The following is an 18330-nucleotide window of genomic DNA, read 5'->3' as shown; positions in this document are numbered from 1 at the left end:
TCGGTACGGTCTGTATCATTGGACCCTTCGGTCCGGTCTATATCGTTGGACCCTCCGGTCCGGTCTGTACAACACATAGCATACATATATCACAATGCACATAATCTCATACAACACATAGCACACAAGACCCTCTGGTCTACACATAGATACCACTCTAGGTAATGTATAGTGAGAAGACTCACCTCGTATGATGTCTAGTAACTCACGTGCTCGATATCCCTGAATCTCGAAACAACGACCTAGCCCCGCCTAATCACATAAAGTAATTATTTCAAATCATTAACGGCTCTCAAGGCTAGACTACATCCCTTTTCTACAATCCCACAGAAGGGTAAAAGACCATTTTACCCCTCCCTGACCCAAAGTCCAAATGTTGACCAAAACCCTAAAAGTCAACAAAAGTTAACTCTCTGGGTTACGCTGCGTGTACCAAACCTGTACGCTGGGTGTACCGGACAACCTCACAGAATCGGGGAATGCAACCCCCTACGCCGTGCATACTGGGATTACGCCCAACGTAATTCCCAGTTTCAGACTTCTTAGCTTTTAAGGTCTTAATCAGTTAAGACTCACGTCCAACTTCTAGATCTGACCTTTTCTAAACCTCTTAATCCATAAAGTTGGTGACTTTAAGCCTTTGCATGGCTGGACAAGTCACTAACACCCATAACATTCCATTTCCCAACTCTAGAAACTCATAACTCAAGCATGACTTCATAGCAACGACCAAGATGGAAACTTTATGGATCTATAACTCGTATATCACTGAAAAGGGACAGATCTAGGTCTATGGAGTCCTTTATGCTCATAAAGTCTCCACCTTTGGGACTTTAACCCTAGAAATGGTCCATGAAGCACAAATCAAAATAACAACGAAAGCTTTGAGCTTTATACCTCCAAGTGAAGCTCTTCCCTCTGTAGAACTCAGATCCAAGGCTTGCACTCCAACTTCTAGCCTTCACAAGAATCTCCTCTTCTTCCTTACTAACACACAAAGGCACTTTAGCTCCAAAAACACTCACACAAGCTTAGAGCGAAGGTTGGCTCCCTGTTAGGGTTTCACTCACTCAAATGGTGGCTGAGGATAAGGCCATAACCTTCTTTATATAGGGCTCAAGTCTAAATTAGGGTTTTGCATCTGGGCCGGTTACGCCCAGCGTAACCTTGGTACGCCCAGCGTACCTCTAAGGGTCCGCGTCCATTTCAAGCGTATGAGTACGCGCATCGTACTCTTGAGTACGCCTAACGTACTCATTTGCTACAACTTTTCACTCAAGGGCTAACTTTGACAATTTGACAAAAGAAAAGGGTTAAATAGTTGTACCTGAATTTCGGGATGTTACACATGATATAATCATACAGTCAGGCATATCTAGGGTACTGACCTACCCTTCGATCCTAACGACCGAGACAGGGAATAACTATTCCCTGCTACTACCACTGACACACATAGCATATCACATAGGCATATCACATAAGCATATCTTATAAGCATATCACATAAGCATACCAAGATAATTATCACAAATACAATTATCTACTAACTACCCCTGTTGGTGGGCCGGCATTGTGGCCTTAGAACCACCCCTACTGGAAGGTAACTCACCTCATACTGCTGAAGTCCTGAAGACACAATCCTACACTGCTGAAGTCCTGCAGACTCAACCCCAGTTGCTGGATGACAGATTCCCGATTTGTCAATATCAAACATCGCCCAATTAATAATTGGTCCCCAACACATAACCATAAATACATCCTTGGTTAACTACTACATTACCCCAAGGTTGGCTTTATTTAAGCCCAAGGCCCAAATCCTTAGGCCCAAAGTCGATTAGGAATCAAGCCCAACACATGGCCCAATTTTTCCAAATTGGGCCTAGGCCTATACATTTTCTTATTCTAAGGCCCAACATCATATAATCATTAAGGCCCAAACTATGGCCCAATTTTCCAAATTGGGCCCAAACCCCTTACATGGGGCTTACCCTAGGCCCATTAAATTATTCTAGTTCAATTGCTTGCTCTTGGATGGTCCATTATTATCTCAGTCATTTAGGCCCAATAATAAACCCAAATGAAATTAGGGTTTCATATAAAATGATGATTAGGGTTAAGTTTCCTACTTAACCCATCAAGGACTTAATCCTCTAAGGACTTAATCCATTAAGTCCAATATTGCTTAGATTAATCTTGCCAATGATTATTATTTAATATTTCCAGTTATTAAATAATTCTCGCGTGTCCCGATTAATTCCCCAAATTAGGCTTTTATTGGCATAAGGGTCTTCCAAACCAAATACTAGTCCATTTATCAATTTGTTGGGCTTGCAAGTCAATTATGGCTTTATTGGGCCTATTAGGCCCACTAGAATATCATTAAGTCGATTAGGGTTTGCATTGGGTCAATTTGAGTCCATTAGACCCATTAGGGTTTTCACAAAGCCCATTAGGCTTCATTGGGCCCATTAGGGTTTCTAGCACCCCAAACGAATCAATCACAACGAGGAAAAGCACACCGCCACCCGACATGGCGGCCGGTGGCGGCAGGAGGCGGCAGCCACCACCCTACGGTGGTGGTTTGGTTTTCCCTTTTCACAATACCGATTGGTTACAATTACAATTCCCATCTGATAATCACACTCACACCCTAATCTAATTACAAACACACATACACACGAAAATACACCCACCCATGGTGGTATACGGCGGCAGCCACCACCTCACGGTGGTGGTAATGGCAGTCTTCTTTGATCCTCCGACTACACAACCCATAAAACACGAATACTCGTCCCTTGCTTGAAAAAAGAACCCAAATCACCCACCTATGGTGACTGGCGACGGCAGCGGCACCCAAAACGGCGGTAGCGGCGGTGGTTGCGGTGATAGCCACCACCTCACGGTGGTGGTGGTTGTTCTCTTGATTCTCAGCCGTGCGACCACACCTGAAACATGATCAGAAGGCTACAACTCTCCCAACTCCGCCACTATAGGTGGCCCACGATGACTGGAAACCCAAAAAAAATGGCGGCCAAAGCCCACCGTCGATCCCAGTCAACACAACGACATCAGGTTACATAACGAACAAAGAAGAAGATGTAGATGGTAGTGGTGGTCCTTACCGTGAGCTCCATATGCTCTCACGTCCAAGACAACGACAAACACAACTTGCTCCTTCGGTCTCGGTGGTTCTCCGGTGCACACAACGCCTCCGTCAGCCGAGCAATGGTGGTGGCGTTTCATCAACGAGTCAGCAGGCAGGACGGTGGCTGTCAGCTTTTGATGATGCAAACGGTGACTGAGGAGGTTCCCATGGTGGCGGCTACTGGAACGAAGTAAGAGGGTGACGGCTGTAATAATGAAGTAGGGTTAGGGTTTCGGGGGTGGTAGCTTATATACCTAGTGCCTTAAAAACATATCCCCATATTAACATAATCGATCCCTCCCTTCACATTCCTTTTCAATTTCAGCCCATATTTTACCCTTCTAACCCATGCCAACTAAATACTTTACAACCCAGATCCGATATTTACAATACAGCCCCTATCTTCTAAAATCTTTACAAATGAAGTCCCAGAAGTTACCACTTAGTCCCTGTCTTCGTAAATACTTACGAAATAAATCTGAAACTTATACTTTTAACCCCCAACTTCTAAAATAATAGCAATTAACTCCTCGAGACCAACACATTGCCATATAATTATTGATTTTTGGGCTAATATACTTTCATTAATTTCTTTATTTATTTATTTAAATAAACGGGCGTTACATCGGCGAGTTGGTGAGACAACTCGGCGAGTTGAGTTGGACTTTCCCGATATTTTTCTGAGAACAGGAGGAACTCGACGAGTCGCATAGATGCACTCGACGAGTTGGGTCAACATGGACTGTTGACTCGAGTGTTGACTTCCGTTGACTTTTGGGGTTTGGTCAAGTTATGGGTAAAATGGTCTTTCACCCTTTCCGAGAGTTAGAAAAGGGGTTAGCTTGACATCTTTAGAGTTGTTGTTATAAGTAATAATTAGAGATGATTATGATATGTAGGCGGAGTCTAGACTGATCGTTGAGTACGAGACCTACTTGCTTATGTACAAGGTGAGTCTTCTCACTATACTTACCTGAGTGGTAATATTGTGTGACCGGAGGGTCTTATTGAGTTATTGACCAGAAGGTCTTATTTGAGTTACTGACCGGAGGGTCTTATGTGCTTATTCTAAGTTATTTGATATCATGCATTTTGTCTTTGTGATTTATGATGTATATTATTCTGAGCCTTATTGAGTGAACACAAAACATTCTTAAGGATCAAAACTCATGAATGGGGATTAGGGTTTCTAAGGAGGTCGCTTGGAAAGATGGAGACTGAGGATTGAAGGGCCTCAAGGGAGTTAGAGCCTTTAAATAGGGCACAAAACCCCAATATTGGGGTTTTGGTTCTGGGCAGCTACGCGTTGTGTACCCTGATCTACGCCCTGCATGGATCGTTAGAACCCTACATCAAGATTCCCTCATACGCACTCGTAGGTGATTACCCTACACCCCGCGTAGGGTCAAGCTCTCCAAAACTTAAACTTAAAAAAAGGAAAAGAAATATACCTGCAAATATAGGGTGTTAAAATTCTCCCCCACTTGGACTAGATTTCGACCTCAAAAATCCTCAGCTGCGAATAGATCCAGATAGTTCTCAGGCATCTCCACCTTAGACTCCCAGTGTAACATTCTAATGTTAAGGTACTTCAAATTTCGACCCTTTAATTTTATTATATTGCATTGGAGCCCTAGTGGCATTTTCGTAATTATGGCAGGGAGGAGTATGCCATGCGTACAAGTGTGTACACTAAGCATATAATAGTGCGCCCTAGTACGTTAGGTGTACATCTATGTACATGGGGCATACTTGCTAAATGAGGAAACCCTAATTTTTAGTGTTTGGATGGTATTTAAGCATCCTTATGGCCTCATTTCCCTTCACCTTAACAACCTCCACCCTCTCTTTCGTGATTGAAACCATAAAACCACCTTGTGAAGCCATTTCAAGCATTAAAGTATGCTTAGAAGAAGAAGGAAGGAACCAAGCTCATCTTGGAGGGAAGAAGCATCTTGGATCTGGAAGTTTTGCACCATTCTCCATCATTTCAAGGTATAAAGTTCATACCTTGATGGCTAGTTTACTAGATCTTGTTTATGGGTGTTTTTGTGTTACTTTTTGGTCCTAAAAGTCTCATCTTGAGCATGGCATGTTATGGACGTTTTGAGTTGTCCTTTCAGACTCTAGGAAGGGTCCTTAGCTAGAAAAATGAAATCCCATTGGTTAGAGTTGCTCCATGCATCTTGTGGAAGGTCTTAATGGATTAAGACCTTGAGTTAAGCACTTATTGGACTTGTAAAGTCATAAAGTTGGAAACTTTATAACTCTAGAGTGTATTTGAGCCTTGGATCTGGAATATGGACTTAAGTGCTTAAGTCATTAGGCACTTAATGGAGTTTGAAGTTTGCGAGGGTACGCCCCACGTACTCGGTCAACCACCCCGATGGTGGTTAAGTTGTGAGGCCTCGTGTACGCCATGCGTACCTCTGAAGTACGCCCCACGTACTCGCACTGGGTCAGCCCTAAGGAGTTGACTCGGTTGGGTTGACTCAATTGACTTAGTGGATTTGACCAGTTGACTTTGACCAAGTTTGACCTTGAGGGTATTTTGGGTATTTTAGGATTTTGATGGAATTGGTAAATTTGTGGGATTAGGTGTCGGTAAGAGAGTTGAGATTCGGAGTCAGGACCTTATCGGCTTCTGTTCAGTTTGCGGGGTGAGTTTTCATTACTGTACTTGCGGGTCGAAGGCACCAATGTTGCCCTTTGTATTCGATATCTTGTTATGCATGCTATTGTACTGTAGTGATCTGTAAGATTGGTATCCTGGTATAGAGGATGTTGCTATGCTTAGTGATATGTAGATTTGTCTGTTCGTCTGTTGGCTGACTGTATATTTATCTGTTATATATGTGCACATATTTGGTTGATGGTTAAGGATTTACTGCTTTGTGTGTAAGCCAACAGACCGGGGACATTCTAATCCGATGGTTGAGTGGGCCCGAGGGTATTCCATCCCGAGGATGATTGGACCCATAGTGTATTGGCATTCCAACCCGATGGTTGATGGGTCTGGGGTATTCCAACCCGATGGTTAATTGGACCCATAGTATGTTGGAATTCAAACTCGATGGTTGAGGGGCCTGGGGTTGATTGGACCCATAGTATGTTGTAAATTGTATTTGTTATCTATTTATGTGTTGGTACTTTAGGGGATCTTACTAAGCTTTGGGCTTACAGTTTTGGGTTATGTTTTGAGGTACTTCAGATGATCGCGGGAAGGCGAAGGTGTGAACGTACACATCCTTGTGTTTTGACTTATGATTTTGGGAAACTCTGATATTATACATGTTTTGAAAACTATGTTGTAAACAATTTATGATTTTGGGTTGGTAGTAAAAGTTTAAAATTTTCATGATTTTTATGGATGTTACAAGTTGGTATCAGAGCCTTGGTTTGCGTGAATTGGAGGACCACTCGTGTGAATCCAGTCTCAAACTAAGGAAAATATCTTAAAAATGGTTTTCAAAGTGTTTTCAAATAATCAAAGAGGATGTGATGCGTACGATTAGTCGTAGCCAGTATGTAGACCCCAAATTACCACATTGTTATTTGATATTGTGATATGTTAAAACAACATGCTAGTGATAGGCTAGGGATCTCCAGGAATTGCATGATAGAATTGTCTGATTATGTGATGTCTGATAGCCTAGGGTTATTCTTTATATGAAATTGACATCATTACTGTAGTTGCTTAGTGTATGCATCATGGTTATACATAACTAAGATCCTATAGCCTGAGAATGTTTGGTTTGGCCTTATTTCCTGTTCTTTTTTTATGAAGGGCTTAGGGTAGGATCAGATATTCAACTATCTATAGGGTCCAATGTTATGTATGATTAGCATACACGAGTGATGCACGGTTGGTGGAAGTTTCATGGATGAGTTGTGTGGTGTCAGCCAACCAGGTCAAGGTCAACAGTCCATGTTGACCCAACTCGTCGAGTACACATAACAACTCATCGAGTTCCTACAGTATCCAGGGAAGTGGGAAAACCCGATCCAACTCGCCGAGTTGTCAGGGCAACTCATCGAGTTTTCCCAGATTAACTCATTCAGTCCTTTTTCATCCATTCTAACGCTTAAGAATGTAGATCTGATACCCAAGAGCTGTAAAACCACATAAAGTTGCTAACTTTACGTCCATGCATGACACCAAGAGGCTTCAAAGCTTAAAGAAGGCTTAATAAGGGACCTAAAACACGAAGGGGGGCTAGAACTTGAGAAAGCTTGAAACTTTAAGCCCAAAGAGGCCACCAAATGTCCAAATATGATGTAATACTTCATGAAATGCCCAAACCCTAGAATGATCCCAAAATGAGCCAAAATGACAATAAACTTCCAAGGAAGAGTTCTAACCAATAGATGAGCAAGTTTTAGACTTTTTACCTCAGAAGAGTAGCTAAACTCAAGAAAATTCTGGATCTAAAGCTTCCCCCTTCAAGCTATGCACCACCAACTTCAAGCTCTTCAAAAGAACAGCAAGAAAACACTCTTTAAGCTCACACACACACACTCAAATATGGGAGAGAAAACACGAGACTAGGGTTTCTGGATAGGGGAGACGGGTAAGGAGGCCACCCAAAGGGTATAAGGCCTTTAAATAGGGTACAACACCCTAAAAATTAGGGTTTCTTAATCCGCCACCAACTCGTCGAGGTTTTCCAAGAATATGCGTGACCCAAAGACTTTCAACACGTCGAGTTGAGGCCATCAAATCAACGAGTTCCAAGGAAAAATTGCATTTTTAATAAAAATTCTCATGCCTGGAAATCGGGATGTTACAGTTTGCTGCTTCTGAGTAGGCTTAGATGACCCGTTACTTGAGCATGCTCAAGACGGATATCAGGAAATTTGTATCCACTCAGTGTTATGGTTCATTGTTGGAGTTGCAGGAGGCCGCAGGTGGCATGAGATTGAGATAGAGCTTCAGACGAGAGAGCAGAGACCGCACAATTGCACACTTTGGGGCATTTTGGTCATTGTGCTCATGATTTACCTTCGGGGTTAGGTTTGGCAGCCACACTTCACTTTTCTTCCATTATAGCACCTTCGAGGCGATTTTTGAGAGCTTGATCTACATTCTTCTCATCCTTCTAGTAATTGTTAGTTTCTTGATGCAAAAACACTTTTGTGATTGTTATCTTTTTTCCATGAGTGGCTAATCTCTTTATTTAGGTTGACTTGGGCTAAAACCCTTGGATATTTGTGGTTTTTTAAGGATTCATGCTTGATTGTCATTTATATTAGTTTATGATTCTAGTTCATAATTCTTATGCTTGTTTAGTACTTTGATCATGAGCTTGATATTTGAATGAACAATTGTTGGTTTATTTCTTTGATTTAGCATTAAATCATTGAATTTTCTCAGAACAAGGGCTTTATGATGGTAGAAATCATCTCTAGCTTATGGGTCATGACTCCTTTATGGATGTGTAAGCATTGACATCCTCCAAGAATTGTGGATTCCTTCATTCTTAAGGTTGATCAACTTTCTTGGGTTCAATTGCTTCAATTGACTCCTTGATTTTGATTAAGAAGGTGTTTTGTTGGCTTCCCCAACCTCCATGCTACCTTCGAGGAATCTTCACATATCATGCTTCATGATTGCTATAACCAATTTGGGATGAATGATAAGCTTCATATTGAATCCTAATGATAATCACACAAATGTTCATTGTGTTGAATTGCCTTGGTTGACCAATTCTCTCCTTTATTTGAGCATCTCACCATCTTGCTTAATTGAAAGTATTATAGTTCTTCAAGTCTTTTAGTTTTCAAACAATCTCAAAATCCCCCTTTAGTTTAATTGTAGTTAGTTAGTTTTATTACACTAGTTATATTGGGTTGCATTGGTGATTGAATACAAGAATTTCCCCGAACATTTTATTACATTTTATTTGCAAACAAAGGGTGGAATTAGCTTGGTGGACTTGACATCCCACCACCATGCAGCCTTTGGTGCTCCGCCTTGACCACCTGATAGGTTAAGCATCTCTCTACACACCATGCTATCTCTCGCTTCATTCATGGCCACAATAACTAAGTCTCAAGTCCTGATACATCTTTGTGGATCCATCGTGGATTGAGAACTTGGACTTATGTGCCTCTGCCATCACTGTCTGACGGACCCCGCCAGAAACTGGGACCCAAACCCGACCATGTTGGGTCAGAAACCCGCGACTATCGATGATAAACTTACCAATCTGACCCCTGATCCTCTCTTTGTTCCAGTTCTCCCTGCTAATTCCCCCGTCCTGAGCCTCCCTGATCAAATCCAGAAGTGGTGAGTCAATGGTCATTCTGAAACAAAGCTCACGAACAAGAGCACCTTCTGCGTTGCGAGTCAAAGCGTCGACGACCACATTGGCATTCGCTGGATGGTAGAGGATCTCGCAATCATAATCCTTGACCACGTCAAGCCACCCGTTGTCTTATATTCATATTCAAAATCTATCCATAAGATATCTTAGACTCTTGTGATCCGTGTAGATGGTACAATGGAACCCATAAAGGTAATGTCCCCTAATCTTGAGGGAAAAGACTACCGCCCCCTACTCCAAATTATGTGTCGGGTATCTAACCTCATTAGGCTTCAGCTTCCTGGATGCATACGCAATGGCATTGCCCCGCTGCATGAGTACTGCCCCTAAAACTGTGTGATGCATCACAAAATACCACAATATCTTCAACACCCTCAGGAAGGGTGAAGATCGGGGCCTCACATAACTTCCTTCTCAAGGTATCAAATGCAACATGTTGCTTAGGCCCCCAACGGAAATCCAAACTCTTCTTCGTCAGGCGAGTCAGAGGAACAACAATCTTGGAGAAATACTGAATGGATCTCATATAATAACCAGCCATCCCCATAAAACTCCTAATCTTAGATGGAGATAGTCGCACCTCCCACTGCATAACTGTCTCAATCTTGGATGGATCGACCAGAATCCTGTTCTGATTGATGAGGTGTCCCAAGAACTGGACCTCTCGCAACCAGAACTCACACTTGGAGAATTGTCATAAAGCCTCTCCTGTCTCAGTACTCCAAGTAACTCCCAAAGATGCTACTCACTACTCTCTGGTCTTTAAGTAAACCAAAATATCATCAATGAAAACAATAACTAACCGGTCAAGCATCGACATGCATACCCGGTTCATCAAATCCATAAACATTGTCAGTGCGTTGGTGAGCCCAAGTGGCATCACCACGAACTCGAAATGACCATAACGAGTTCAAAATGTTGTCTTCTCCACATCCTTCTCTCTTACTACCACCTAATGGTATACCGACCTTAGATCAATCTTGGAGAACCAAGATACACCCTGCAACTGATCAAAGAGATCATCAATCCTAGGAAGTGGGTAATGATTCTTCACCGTCAACTTGATCAATTCCTGGTAATCTATGCACATACGGTGAGACGCATCCTTATTTTTTCACAAATAGAATTGGTGCTCCCCAAGGTGAACTGATCGGTCTGATAAACTGTTTACCCAACAGCTCCTGAAGCTGAGAGGAAAACTCCTGCATTTCCAGTGGTGCGATTCGAGACAACGTCTTAGCAATCTGGGTCGTATCGGGGATCAAATCGATCCTGAACTCCACCTACCTCACGGGAGGCACACCAGGTAGATCCTTCGAGAAAACATCTAGAAACTCTTTGATCACGGGAAAATCTACGACCGAAACTCTCCCCTCAATCCGAGTGTCAACCACATAAGCGAGATAACCCAAACATCCATGTTGGAGATATTGCCTGGCCCTAGCTTCCAACCAAAAAGCGGATCCAATCATGGTACCCTCGCTATAAATGGTGAGCTCTGTCCCATTTTGGGTTCGAAATACCACCAGCTACCTCTCACAATCGATCATGGTTCCAAACCTTCTCAACCAATCTATCCCCACTATCACACACACATTCCCCATCGGGATGGGAATCAAGTCAATCAGGTAGGACACCCCGAAGATATCCAAAGTACAATCACTGAAAACACTCAAACATAAAGCTTGTGTTTGTTGGCGATGGAAACTTACAATGGACACTCCAACTCCCCAAGGGTCATATCGAAATCCTTACATAAGGACTGGGATACAAAAGACCGACTCGCACCCGAGTCAAAAAGCACAAGAGCATGCAAGGAGTTCACTAAGGAGGTACCTATCAGAAATACAAACATAAGCATACAGGAAACAATTTGACAAAATAAATGAATACATACTAGTAACAATCTCATGTGAACTGAAAAGCACAACCCTATCCTTTGGGGGCTCGACCCTTCCCTGGCGCCTATCTGTGATCCGAAGAGTGGTCAGAACCGGTGGCTGCACGGGTGATGTCGAAATATTACTACACCTAATTTCACCTACTATCTAACCAGCTATTCGACTAAAGGCAGTGTACCTTTTTGCAAATAGTATAACACAAATAGTCCGGTATCGAACTCAGAGAACGGATTTAATTAACTAATCTAACTACTAAAGACTAATATAAAACAAGCATACGTTAATTGAGTTTTTATCTGATTTTGCAAGTTCAGACAAACTTAAACACTTAACAAATTCAATCAATGACTAAAAACACTTCTGTTTAGTTTGAATCCACTTCTTCTCAATGGTTAGCTACTATATGGATAATTCACGTTGGTTACCAATTATTATATGATTAGTAATTTATGTCCAAATATACAACTTTTTAACTAATTCATGTAAAACTATGCATGGTCACACATAATTTAACACAGAATAAATTATGAATTATGAATGAACTATGTAAGATTGATGAAACAAACACAATTATAGTCACAATATATGTTCTCCAGCACAGCTAAATTCAATAACTTTAATTACTTACCTAAGATTGGTTCGATCCTAGCTCTAGCAATTTAATGGTCACTAAATTACTAGGTGTCAAGTTCTTGTAATTTAATAATCACTAAGCTACACAGAACACAAATTCAAGCAATTTAAGTATCAAGTATTAGCATGTTAGGTATTAACAATCAAACACAAGCATTTAACCACAAGTAAATCCATAACTAATAAACTAATCCATGAGTTGAAGTTTCATCTAGCTAAACAGAAGCAGCTAGATTCAGCTACTCATGGTTGAAATTGAACATACAAATTCAGTGATTAAAAACATAGTTAAATGTACAAACTTAAGGTAAAGGTTAGGATCTTCAATCACTTCTCCTTTCTTGGATGCTTAACACTTGAATTCTCCGGGTTGTTTTCCTTCAGAATTCGTTTTCTAAACCATCCAATCTCCAGAAGAACTCTCCAATTCGTAAGTACCAAGGATTTATATAGTTTTCGTAATTTTTGCACTTTACGTCATGAATTCAGCTGAATCCTTATCGGACAAGGACTCTGACTTCCTGTGCACTCATCTTCTAGAAACACCCACTCCACGTCGTGTAAGTGAAGTTCACATCGTGAATTGAGTTTTTCGCTGGAATTTTCTTCTCTTAATTCTTCCAACCTCCAAAGTTCCGCTTCTTGTCGCTTTTGGCCCTTATTCTTCAAGATTTCTCCTTTTGGCTGCAAAATACAATTTAATCTTATAAGTACCATTTTCTTTGCAAATAACCAGAATATGTATAAAAATGTATTCAAATATTGCCTAAAAATGTGTATAAATATGGCAATATCAAATACCCCACACTTATCTTTTGCTTGCCCCAAGCAAAACTAATTTATTTTTAGTTTAACTCTCATCACAAACATCACATAGAACAATCCATTTTGAACTCAGCCATTATACCAAGACCTCAATGCTCATATTTGTGTCTAAGATCCTAACAACTTCTCCAATCCTAGCTACTCACAATCCTTATGAGCCTCCACCCTTTAGCTTATACGACACTCATTTCTACAACCCTCCGAATCAATCCTCATAAATCTTTCTTAACCTCAAGGTATTTTTGTTAAGCTACCCAAGCATACATAATCTAGAAAAATTACAACTTTGATACCACAATGGAGCTTTTGGAGTTCTTCACTTCTTTGAATAATTGATCTTTGATTTCTTTGAATTCACCACCTTCTTGTTTGATTTTTGGTATCTTCAACTTTTTTGAATTTCTTTTGAATTTTGATCTTTATACTTTGATAGCTCCAAAATTCTTACAACAAGTTTTTTGGTAATTTCTCATTCTTTTTTTTTATATAACTCACTTTTTTCGCTCAAATCCTACATGCTTAAGCAAGAGAGCTTAACTTCAACCTTTACTGGTTACAGGTATTACCCTAAGTGCAATGACTACATAAGCTCTCCTTGATAGATTTCAGGTACATGCTGCAAAACTTATTATGTCATATAAACTACCAGATTACCTTTCATATCTCATGGATTTTCACTAAGACTTGGGAAGCCACAAATATACTATAACATATGTTGGCTCAATTAAACATTTGAGCTCGCATTGGATCATCCCACTTAACACTAGCAACTTAAGTTTTTACATTATCACTAGATTTTATGTTTAGATTATTATTCCAAATCTATTTCTAAATTTTTTTAAAATTTTAAATTTTCTAAATTTTCTAGCAATTTACTTTTTCTACCCCCTACGCCACACTTATTACATACAATGCACTCATTGTATGCATAAAAGAATTCAAAAACAATAAAAGGGAGAAAAAGAAATAGACTCCCCTGGAGTAGTAGTGGTGAGATCGATTCTGAACACGTGTGGTTAACTTGAACATATTGAATATGGACAGCTTTAATTATGGAGAATGGAACTTGGATCCTTATAGATAAGTGAATGTGCCGTCAAAATCCAAATCTGAGACTTGAAACTTCAACAAATGTAGTGTAGAAAATCTTCAAAGCATAATTCATCAATGTGGGAAAGCATATGCCACATTTTACGGTTGAGAGAAAAACAATATCCCAATTACGCAAATGACGATGTGGTGTTAGAATCCACGACGTGTTGTGATATGAAATCATCTCTGATATGACGATGGGTTCTAAATTCACGACGTGGAGTTAAAGTCCACGTCGTGTAAACTGGGTTGCGCAGAATGTAATTGCATAATAATTCTTCGAATCAAGTCAATTGAAATCTGATTATATAAATGCTTTTAGACCCTTCCACAACTCTTAAATTTCTTTGACTCTTCCCTAATCTCTTTATTGTCTCTTGAAATTAACCCCGAACTTATCAAAAATTGTGGGTCTCGAATCTTTACTCTAAACGACACGCTTTACTCGAACGCTCCTATCTCTAATCTCTCATCATCCTGCTCACGATCATCTCGTCTCCTTGCGCTCCACTCGTTCCAACTCTGTCCCCTTGTCTTATCCATAACTCCTCCCAAGTCGGGATGTAAGGGTAATGAGGTGGCATTGTTGGAGGTCGCTCCACATTAAGATGCGTAAATAAAACATCAATCGCTTGGTTGTGGTAACTGACACCCCCACAGAGATTGTCTAAATAAGTACGAATCCGACTTTGAAATGGGTCGGTTGGCATCCCACCGTCAAGTGGCTGAGGAGGTTGTTGTGGTTGTCCCTTTTCTCTGCGGGCTCTAGCATTGCGCCTTCCCCTTTGCCTAGGTTGTTCCACTTGTTGCCCTATGGGTTGCTCAACATCTTCTGGAGGTACAACAAATCCTCCACCCGTTTTCACCACCACCCGCATAACACTTAAGACTTGGTCCGTCAAATCATTGTCCTTGAAGCGTGTAAGGTTCCTAACAAAATTAGGACTCAAAATACCATAAGATTGTGCGAGTCGGATGACCAAATGTCCACCCGTAATGGGACTACCGGGCCAAGAACTAGCATCTTTATTTCCCAAAAATCGTGCAAGCATATGAGGAAGGTCGCAAAAAACTCCTGGTGTAATGATGTGATATTTGCATATTTAGCCATATATTTAGTATAGATTTTTATCAATTATTAGCTAATTATTTGCATATTATGGACAAAAGGTACTTAATATTGTTCGATTATATTTTCAGTCCAAAAAAGAAGCTTGGAAGCAAAAAGAAGCAGGAGACATGAACGAAAGCTCGGGAACGAAAGAAAGAAGAAAAAGGCTTAATTCTGAAGCTACTCGGCGAGTAGGGTCGTCTACTCGACGAGTAGACACGAAGGTTCGTGAAGAAATATGAGAAGTCCTTGCCGCATACGGATTCAACAAAGGGACTCGTCGAGTCAGTTATCTACTCGACGAGTAGCCCCTGTTTTGAGAAAACTATAAATAGACTTCACAAACCCGAATTGAGGACTCTCTGGCTTTTTGGAGAACTTACTTGGCGACTAAGGAACTTGCTGGAGATCAGAAGAACGTGTGAAGAACCCTAATCCTTCATTCTTAAGATACTAAGGCACTTTAGTTTTAATTTTCCACTTTACCTTTAAATAGAATTATGTTAGGTTTATTTGAATTCGTTTTTAAGCTTTTATACACTGAAATCATGAACCAATTTCGTTAGTTTCTGTTTGGGGAAGACAATTTGTCTCCTATGGTTTAATTTACTCTTTTGATTAATTGTTAGTTGGTGATATTGTTAAATTAAGCTTGTTAAAGACTCTTATGCATTAACCATAACTATTTTCTGTTAATTGCTAAGTGATTAAGCTGCATGAACATCTATTAATTGCTTATCTCATTGAATTTATGTGAACACAATACTATATGCCTAGGAATAATGAACATGAAACTAGAATTAATGAGAGAATGGGTAAATTAATGTGTGAGCTTGTATGATACACCATCAACAAGAGGTTAATTGAATCACCAAATTTAATTAGCTAGCTACAAGTCTTATTTAACCCGAATAATTAACCTAGGAAATCTATTAGTTTAATCAACTAGCCATTGTTTGAATTGGTATGTTTTCTAAGGATTAGTAATAGCGAATGCGAATCTAATCACCAGAGTCGGTAACCAATAACAATTAATCTATTATATTATCATAAAATTTAACCATAGGAGTAAATGAGTTGAACCTAAACATAAACCCTTTTTAATTATTGAATTTAGTTTGTTTTTACGTGTTTTCAGCTTTTAATTGAGTAGTTAAGTTTTAGTTAAGTTTCTAGTCTTGCAAAACTAGAGAAACCCTTATTTTCTATTACTTGTTTTTAGTTAATTCTAGTTTTTAGTTTTAATTTTCCGTTCCCTGAGTTCGATACCCTATTTATTTAACTACACCACAATTGATAGATCCACTGCATTTGTGTGTCAATTTTATAATTAAAAGTAGGATAAAAACTAGTTGAGTTTAAACACATCAAGTTTTTGGCGCCGTTACCGGGGAACGGTTCAAAAATTAGCACTAATTTCTAGTTTTATCGATCCTTTGTGTGAGATTTATCTTGCACAAAGTTATTTTTAGGTAATTTAGTTATTAGGATTAGTTTTAATAGTTTTATGTTTTAGAAATTTAATTAGTATTTTTTCTGTTTCGGCCTTGAACTCGCCGAGTGCAGTCGAAGCTTCTCGGCGAGCCCATCGCCGTTTCACAGTTTTTATTTTTATTTTCTTTTTGTTCTTTTTACGCGTTTTTCTTACTTTGGTTGCAGTTGTTACATGACCCGAGGATCCAATACGTCTTTGGTTCCTCCACTTGAAGACCCGGAGTCCGCTCTAAAGAAGAACAAAGGAAAAGCCGTTGGAGAATCCGCTTCTTCAAAGAACTCACCTTTGAAGAATCTCAAATCCGTTTTTAGCAAGAAAAAGAGCAGCAAATCAGGAGCATCCAGCACCTCTTCCTTGGCAAACGAAGACCCAATCAAGGAAGACCTCGTGAACGACTCCGAAAGGGAAGAAAGCGAATTTGAAGAAGGTAGCGATTTAGAAGGTGACTTTGACAACACCATGGCGAACATCGATGAAGTTCCCATGGGCGAATGGAAGAAGAGGATACGAGATGATACCGGCCCGGGACTTGTGCAACCCGCAATTCCCGCGACTGCCACTTTTGAGCTTAAGGGCCACATACTTGCTCAACTCAAGGAGATCCCCTTCTACGGAAAAGACCACGAAGATGCCTATAAACACTTGGATGAAGTCAATGATGTAGCTGATTATTTTAATGTTCCAAATGTGCCTCGCGAAACCCAGCTGCTTCGTATGCTTCCAGTTACATTCAAAGGTGCTGCTAAGGATTGGCTCAAGTCGCTACCTCCCGGATCCATCACTACATGGGCTAAGATCAAGGAAGAACTTATCGACCAGTTTTGCCCACCTTCTAAGATAGCCAAGTTGAAGAAAGCTATTGCCAACTTTGAACAACAAGCTGGAGAGTCCCTTTATGAGGCATGGGAGAGATACAAAAGTCTACTAAGGAATTGCCCACATCATGATCTTAATAGCCAACAAGAAGTCTCCATTTTCTATGATGGAGTCAATGTAACAACTAGGCAGCTCCTTGACTTGCAAGGACCCCTCACAAAGAAGGCACCCCCGGTGATCAAAGAACTAATTGAAGAATTCTCTAAGCACTCTAGAGAATACCATAACCCAAGGAATGACTTGACTCGAGGGGCGGTGAATTCCATTACCGATGACATGGCAGCAATGATGGCAAAGTTGGAAAGCATGGACCGAAGAATGACTAAGATGGACCAATCCATCCATGCTATTAGGGTAGGATGTGAAAACTGTAGAGGGCCTCACCTTACAAAAGATTGTGATCTTGATGATAATGGGAACCGGAAGGTACAAGTGTGCTATTCAAGTGGTGATAGGCTTGATGATAATTGGCGAAAACTAAGGAAAGAATGGGTACCATATGAAGAGTACAAAAAGACAAGGGAAGAAAAGTATAAGCAAAAAGATAGAGGCTTCTACCAAAAGGAGGAACTGGTACATGAAAAGAAATCAGATTTGGAAGACATACTTACAAGATTCGTAGCCTCATCCGAGAAACGACACAATGATACCGATGCTACACTTAAAGATCAACAAAATATGATGAGAGAACACCAACTTATGATGAAAGATCAACAAGCTTTGATTAGGAATCAGCAAGCATCTATACTCAACATATAAAAGCAGCTGGGGCAACTTGCACAACAAGTGAATGAGAAAAGACCGAGTGGACTTCCGAGCAATACCGAAAGTAACCCGAAAGGCGCACATATAAACATTGTCACAACTAGGAGTGGGAAGATTATAACCCCTCTGACTCCTATTCAGCATGAAGATCCTACACTGAT

At 40.4% G+C, this 18330-nt stretch overlaps 1 non-coding gene across 1 annotated transcript; it reads right to left on the bottom strand.

Moving 5' to 3' along the window:
• Positions 1-17371: 17371 nt before the first annotated feature.
• Positions 17372-17478, bottom strand: LOC145161986 (small nucleolar RNA R71). Its single transcript, XR_013738839.1, has one exon. It is a non-coding gene; the product is annotated as a small nucleolar RNA R71 (small nucleolar RNA).
• Between the last annotated feature and the right edge of the window lie 852 nt (positions 17479-18330).

The sequence above is a fragment of the Lactuca virosa genome, chromosome 2 (assembly GCF_052849685.1).
Source record: "Lactuca virosa cultivar CGN04683 chromosome 2, Lactuca_virosa_CGN04683_v6, whole genome shotgun sequence".
Lineage (NCBI taxonomy): Eukaryota > Viridiplantae > Streptophyta > Magnoliopsida > Asterales > Asteraceae > Lactuca > Lactuca virosa.
The sequence above is the reverse complement of the archived record's forward strand: the minus strand, read 5'-3'. Positions and strand labels throughout refer to the sequence as shown.